Here is a 7,858-nt window from a genome sequence, read left to right as displayed (position 1 = left end):
CATAACATCCGCGACGAGTGGCTTGCCCGGCACCTGGGACAGGAAAAGCCGAAATCCATGGCAGCCCTCATGACACTCATGACCCGCTTTTGCGCGGGAGAAGACAGCTGGCTAGCTCGCAGTAACAACTTATCAAAGAACCCTGGTAATTCGGATACCAAGGACAAAAGTGGCAGGACACGCCGGAATAAGCAAAAACGCCGCGTTAACAGCGACATCAATGAAGACACGACAGTCAATGCCGGATTCAAAGGCTATAAATCCGGTCAGCGGAAAAAACCATTCAAAAAGAATACTCAGGGCCCGTCCAGTTTGGACCGAATACTCGATCGCTTGTGCCAGATACATGGCACCCCCGAAAGGCCAGCCAATCACACTAAAAGGGATTGTTGGGTGTTCAAGCAGGCAGGCAAGTTAAGGGCCGAAAACAGAGACAAGGGGCTGCACAACGACGACGAGGAGCCCAAGCCGCCGAACAACAATGGTCAGAAGGGCTTTCCCCCACAAGTGCGGACGGTGAACATGATATAAGCAACCCACATTCCCAAGCAGGAGCGGAAGCGTGCGCTACGGGACGTATACGCGATGGAGCCAGTCGCCCCAAAGTTCAACCCATGGTCCTCCTGCCCGATCACTTTTGATCGAAGGGACCATCCCACTAGCATCCGTCATGGCGGCTTCGCCGCATTGGTTCTCGACCCAATCATCGACAGATTTCATCTCACAAGAGTCCTCATGGACGGCGGCAGTAGCCTGAACCTGCTTTATCAGGATACAGTGCGGAAAATGGGCATAGATCCCTCAAGGATTAAGCCCACAAGAACGACCTTTAAAGGCATTATACCAGGTGTAGAAGCCAACTATACAGGCTCAGTAACACTTGACGTGGTCTTCAGATCTCCGGACAATTTCCGAAGCGAAGAATTAATCTTCGATATAGTCCCGTTTCGCAGTGGCTATCACGCCCTGCTCGGACGAACCGCATTTGCAAAGTTCAATGCGGTGCCGCACTACGCATATCTCAAGCTCAAGATGTCAGACCCTCGAGGAGTAATCACGGTCAACGGAAACACCGAACGCTCCGTCCGTACGGAGGAGCACACGGCGGCTCTCGTAGCGGAGGTACAAAGTAGCCTTCTCAGGCAATTCTCCAATCCGGCCACTAAAAAGCCAGACACTGCCAAGCGCGCCCGGAGTAACCCATAGTAGGACCGCCTGGCACACTCTGAGCAAGCGTAGCAATGCGGCCCCAACCCCAGCTCTCGCGACATAATGAAACCAGTACCTCGTGTACATAACTACGCCCTTGAAATACCATGGGCACAGGGGAAGGGGCACAATAACGGCATGCCCAAAACACGGCTTAAAACATACTAGGGGCTGCCGGATTCTTTTTTAATTTTTTTTCTTACTTTCAGGACTCCATACTTCGGACGACCTGTTCGGCAATTCGACTGCCGCACAAATGACGCAAGATCCAGGGAGGCAGACAAGCCATGCCGCATTATGGAACTCCCAGGTGGTCTCTGTTACGAGCGGTATACCTGTTTTAAATACAATTCCGCGGCCTGCCCCTGGTCAGGACATACTGAATAGTCCAATATCTTTTGCTTACCGCACTATTTGTATCGTTCGACTTTGATAAATAGCCTCTCTATAAACAATGCTTAGCTTTTTGTCTATTTTTTGCATTATCCTCTTTTCATATATATGTTTATTAAATGACATGATCGCACCCGTACACCATGGTACGGAAAACACGCCAGGGGCTTCAGTACCCCTCATTCTAGTGTGAGAAGTCTATACACTTTCACAAGTGCGGCACCCCGAACTTATAGCACTATATGCATCGGCTCTGAATCATGATTTGGGTCAATAGTTGGGTTTGCCCGGCTCCTATGTTTTGGTGCCTTACGTTCCGCTATATTGGCTAAGGTAGCACTAGGAGAACCACTGCGATTGTGCCCCGGTTCAGCTGGGTTAAGCACCTCAGTGGAGAAAGCTAAAACTGACTATCATGATGAGGCGAGAGACCGGTCGTTGTTCGAGAGGTTTTTCGAGTCCCTAAAGACTTATGCCGCTTCGAGCGAGGAGCTGGCTTTGTCCGGCCAAGGCATGGATAGCGCCCCGAACTCGGTCTTCCGAACTAGGGGCTTCGCCGAAATTTAAAATTATAAAGTTCTGTGGCTAAGTGAGAGTGTTCAAGCATTATAGTCCGATTGCCTGGTTCGTTGTGTTGAGTGCCTCCCTCGAAGGACCCAACCATGGGAAAAAGAGCGCTCAGGTTTATCCCGAACACCCCAGCACTAGTGGCATGGGGGCAGAAGCTGATGACTGGCCATCTCTCAATTTTTGATAAACGGCCGCACAGAAAATAATATTTTAAATTCAATAAGCATTGCTTAGCGCATATGAATAAGTTTTCAGCGCACAGGATAAACACGAGCGAGTTCATTCAAAAATTACATCCTTGTTACATTCATCCGCCACAAGGCGGACACCCGCAAGAACATCCTTATAGTAGTTCTCGGGCTTGCGATGCTCCTTCCCCGGCGGCGGCCCGTCCCTCACAAGCTTTTCACCGTCTAGCTTACCCCAGTGCACCTTTGCACGGGCAAGGGCCCTACGGGCACCTTCGATGCAGACGGAGCGCTTGATGACCTCGAGCCTTGGACAGGCCTCCACCAGCCACCGCACCAGCCCGAAGTAGCTCCCAGGCAGGGCCTCTCCGGGCCACAGCCGAACTATGAAGCCCTTCATGGCCTGTTCGGCTGCCTTGTGGAGCTCGACCAGCTATTTCAGCTGGTCGCTCAAGGGCACAGGGTGTCCGGCCTCAGCATACTGAGACCAGAACACCTTCTCCGTCGAGCTGCCCTCTTCAGCTCAGTAGAATGCGGCGGCATCGGATACGCTGTGGGGAAGATCTGCGAATGCCCCTAGAGAGCTCCGGATTCAGGTAAGTAACAAGTAGTTTACTTTTATATTTCTACTTTGCATAAAGAATGCCTTACCCGCCACAATCTTCTTCATGTCCTCCAACTCTTGGAGGGCCTTTTGGGCTTCGGCCTTGGCAGACTTGGCAGTCTCCAGGGCCGCCGCGAGCTCGGATGGTTGCGTCTTTGACTCAAGCTCCAAACTCTCATGTTTTTTCATGAGAGCCTGAAGCTCTTGCTGCACCTCGCCGACCTGGGCCTCAAGTTTCTCTCGCTCGGTGCGCTCCGTGGCCGCTTTATTTTCGACCCCGGACAGCGCCTGCTTGAGGGTCGCCACCTCAGTCATGGCCCCTACAATAGGCAGTACAATCCTGCTATTTTTTTGCAATCACGTCTTTTTATAGGCACTTTTTCTGTAAGGTATTTTCTTACCTTCTTTCTCCTCGAGCTGCCGCTTGGCAAGGCCGAGCTCTTGCTCGGTCTGCTCAAGGCCCTGTTTCAGGGCACCCACCTCCGCAGTCAGTGCGGCGGTGGCTAGCAGCGAAGCCTGCATACGCATATTAACTCTTTGTTGTTAGACTCCTGCGAAATTTAATAGATCCTATATTCGGATTTTCTTTCCGAACGCCAAACAGAGCATCAGGGGCTACTGTCTATGCGGTTATATTTTTACATATTTTTTACTTACCTCGAAGCCTGTTAGGAGGCTAGCGCAAGCTTCACTCAGTCCGCTCTTGGCGGACTGAACCTTCTGGATCACCATACTCATAATAGTACGGTGCTCCTCGTCGATGGAGGCACCGTCAAGCACCTCCAGCAGATTGTCCGGCACCTCCGGTTGGACGGAGGCCGCCGGCTCAGAAGGCTTGCTCCTCTTGGAAGGAGTTCGCCTACCGCGGTCCGGGACTGTTGAAGATTCCGGCGCGGTGTCCGGCACAAAGCCGGACTTGGAGCCCTAGGGGGTCTTGTCCCCTTTATTCCTGGGGTCCGGGAGGTCGCCTTGCGGCTCCTCCAGGACCACCTCCTCCTGCCCCGGAGCTCGTTGCGATGCCACTTCGGCGTCGTTCGTAGTGCGGGGGGAGACAGCGGGCAGAACTGAGTTCATGTCCGATGAATCCAGGGAGCCGCTCGACGACTCGTTGAGTTCGGCCCGGGGCGGGCTGCATAATTATGTTCGACATTAGGGAAAGTTGTGCGACAAAGGAATGTCATGAGTTACTCTGATATCCGAATACTTATGATTTCGCCGGACGCTTGGCCCTATTTGGCCACTCCTCTTTGTCCTCTTCGGCGTCGGGGGAGTAGTTCGGCGGAGGGGTCTTCCTCTTCCTGGACCCTTCGGCCTCCCCCGTTGGGGCAGCCTTCCTTTTCTTTCCTCCCCCCGCTGGAGGGGGAGAGTTTTCTTCTTCCTCCTCCTCGTTCTCACGGGAGGAGAGCATCTCGGACTCGTCGGATGACGAGTCTGACACCACCACATTACGGGCACTCTTTCGAGTCCCCGTGGCCTTCTTCTTCTTGGCCTTCTTCTCCGGCACCACATAAGGCACCAGAACTAGCAGCTTCACTAGGAGAGCAGGGGCTGGGTCTTCGGGCAAGGGAACCGGACAGTTAATCGATCCGGACTGCGCCTGCCAAGCCTGTCAAAGGTGAGGGAGTTTAGATCCCGCATAGAGTCAAACTATGAAAAAACTTAACATCCTGTAAAAGGTGAAAATAGCTTACCTCGCTAGCATGACGCTGCGAGCTGTATCCGTGGTCCTCGGAAGCGGATGTGGGAGCCTCGGCACCTTTGGTTAGCACCTTCCAGACGTCTTCGTGTCGAAGAGCCTGTTAAGGGTTTGGTGCTGCGCCGGGTCGAACTCCCACAGATTAAAGTCCCGTTGTTGACACGGAAGGATCCGGCGGACGAGCATAACTTGGACTACATTGACGAGCTTGATCGGCTTGCTCACCAGGGACTAGATGCATGTCTGCAGTCCGGTCACCTCTTTTTCATCGCCCCATGACAGGCCCTTCTCTTTCCAGGAAATAAGCCGCGTGGGGGGTCCGGATCGGAACTCGGGGGCTACGATCCATTTAGGATTGCGCGGCTCGGTGATGTAAAACCACCACGATTGCCACCCCTTCAGGGTCTCCATGAAGGAGCCCTCGAGCCATAGGACGTTGGCCATCTTGCCCGCCATGGCGCCTCCGCACTCCGCCTGGCTACCGCGCACCACCTTAGGCTTGACGTTGAAGGTCTTGAGCCAGAGGCCGAAATGGGGGCGGATGCGGAGGAAAGCCTCGCACACGACGATAAACACCGAGATGTTGAGGACGAAGTTCGGGGCCAGATCGTGGAAATCCAGGCCATAGTAAAACATGAGCCCCCGGACAAATGGGTGGAGTGGAAAACCCAGTCCGCGGAGGAAGTGGGGAAGGAATACTACCCTCTCATGGGGCCTTGGGGTGGGGAGAAGCTGCCCGTTCTCGGGAAGCCGGTGCGCGATGTCTTTGGACAAGTATCCGGCCTTCCTTAGCTTTTTGACATGGCCCTCCGTGATGGAGGAGACCATCCACTTACCTCCCGCTCCGAACATTGCTGGAGAAGGTTGAGGTGGGAAGTGCGGGCTTGGGCGCTGGAGCTCGAGTGCGCAGGAGATGGATAGGCAAAGGAGGAAGAAGGCGTAGGTAAAAAGGTGGATCCTTGTCCCCTTATATGGGTGGATGCGGTTGTGCGTCCCCACCTGCCTAGTAAAACTCGCTTGCCTCCCAAGCGCCGTGATAAGTGGCGCGATTGGGTCACCCACGTCCGTATTGATGAGAATCCCGTAAAAGGGGGGGTACACGATCTCTGCTTTGACAAGACGTGCCAAGGAAACCGCCTCGCAAAACATGCTGAGGTGGAAAAGTGAAAACGATTCAAGCGAAGGACTTGGCTGTAGTGTGATGACGCACTGCGGAATACGTCAGCAGATTTGATTTGTGTTAATATTATTCTCTCTATGGCAATATGTGGAAGCTTATTTTGCAGAGCCGGACACTACTCTTGGTGTTTACAATCTTCTATGAAGGACTTGGAGGAGGAACCCGCCTTGCAATGCCGAAGAAAATTTGTGCGCCGGACTCGTCATCATTGAAGCCTGGTTCAGGGGCTACTGAGGGAGTCCTGTATTAGGGGGTGTTCGGGTAGCCGGACTATACCTTCAGCCGGACTCCTGGACTATGAAGATATAAGATTGAAGACTTCGTCCCGTGTCCGGATGGGACTTTCCTTGGCGTGGAAGGCAAGCTTGGCGATGCGGATATTCAAGATCTCCTACCATTGTAACCGACTCTATGTAACCCTAACCCTATCCGGTGTCTATATAAACCGGAGGGTTGTAGTCCGTAGGCGATCAACTCCATATACAACAATCATACCATAGGCTAGCTTCTAGGGTTTAGCCTCCTTGATCTCGTGGCAGATCTACTCTTGTACTACCCATATCATCAATATTAATCAAGCAGGACGTAGGTTTTTACCTCCATCAAGAGGGCCCGAACCTGGGTAAAACATCGTGTTCCCTGCCTCCTGTTACCATCCGGCCTAGACGCACAGTTTGGGACCCACTACCCGAGATCCGCCGGTTTTGACACCGACAATCCTCCTTTATCGGCAAGTAATTGTTTCCTTTTTTACCTTTGTTGAAATAGGGGTATCGATTCAACTTGTTGCTATTGCGACATTTTGCTTCGCTACTCGAAACACTTATGTTTTAAGAGTGTTTTGTGCAGTTCAACTTGAATGTCACACCGGTGACTTTGCTTAATTTTGGTGGAACTGCACAAAAGGAGATCGAGATTTGTTTCCAGTCTTCGTGGCGAGTTGTTTCAAATCTTGGTCTCAACCACATGATGTGCAGTGTGCTTTGAGATGTTGTGCTACTTGTTTTGGTACTGTTTTTAATAAATGTTGAATTGAAGCTATTGTATTGCTGTCTTTTCCCATTAAGTAGTGAACAAAAATGGGACCAACCCAGACATGATGCTTGTTGCTTTGTTACAACAAATTCAGCATCACCCCCTTTATAAGCCAGTAATTGATGCCACTCTCAGAATTAACTACTGAATCTTATTTCAAAACTGCAACACTTGTTAGGGATTGGCGGGATTACCATTTTTGTGGCCGCATGTTTCATCCTCCTTTATTAGCCAGTAATTGATTCCTTTTTTGCCTCTGTTTAAACATGGATATCTATTCAACTTGTTGCTATTGCGACATTTTGCTTCGCTACGCGAAACACTTTGCGTTGATTTCAGTGCAACTGCACAAAACGAGATTGGATTTCCTATTTGTGTTGGCAGATTCGTATTTTATCTTGTTCGTCTCATGAAAGGTCAGTACAGGCCTTCATCCACATGATTGTGCAGTGTGCTTTGAGATGTTGTGCTACTTGTATTGGTACCGTTTTAAATAAATGTTGAACTGAAGCTATTGTATTGCTGTCTTTTCCCATTAAGTAGTGAACAAAAATGGGACCAACCCAGACATGATGCTTGTTGCTTTGTTACAACAAACTCTGCATCACCCCCTTTATAAGTAGATGGAAGCACATACTGTTGTTGCGCCCACTCTCCCCTGGAACTATTTATGATTTTTGTTAATCTAATGTCGCTGGTAAAATTAAGCGATGCCACTCTCAGAATTAATTAACTACTGAATCTTAGTTCAAAACTGCAACACTTGTTAGGAATGGTACTATCCTGCTTTGTAGTTCCTTCTACATGTTTAACCAAGGTATTGTTAAGATAATGTCTCTGTTAAAATGAATCAGTTGCATTGTTTTAGGAATGGTACTTTTCTGCTTTGTCGTTCTTTATACATGTTGAAACAAGGCATTGTTAAGATAATGTCTCAGTCAATATGAATGAATCACACTGATGGAGAATTGCTAATCTCCTGC

Source organism: Triticum dicoccoides, chromosome 7A (assembly GCF_002162155.2).
Source record: "Triticum dicoccoides isolate Atlit2015 ecotype Zavitan chromosome 7A, WEW_v2.0, whole genome shotgun sequence".
Lineage (NCBI taxonomy): Eukaryota > Viridiplantae > Streptophyta > Magnoliopsida > Poales > Poaceae > Triticum > Triticum dicoccoides.
This window is presented reverse-complemented; position numbering follows the sequence as displayed.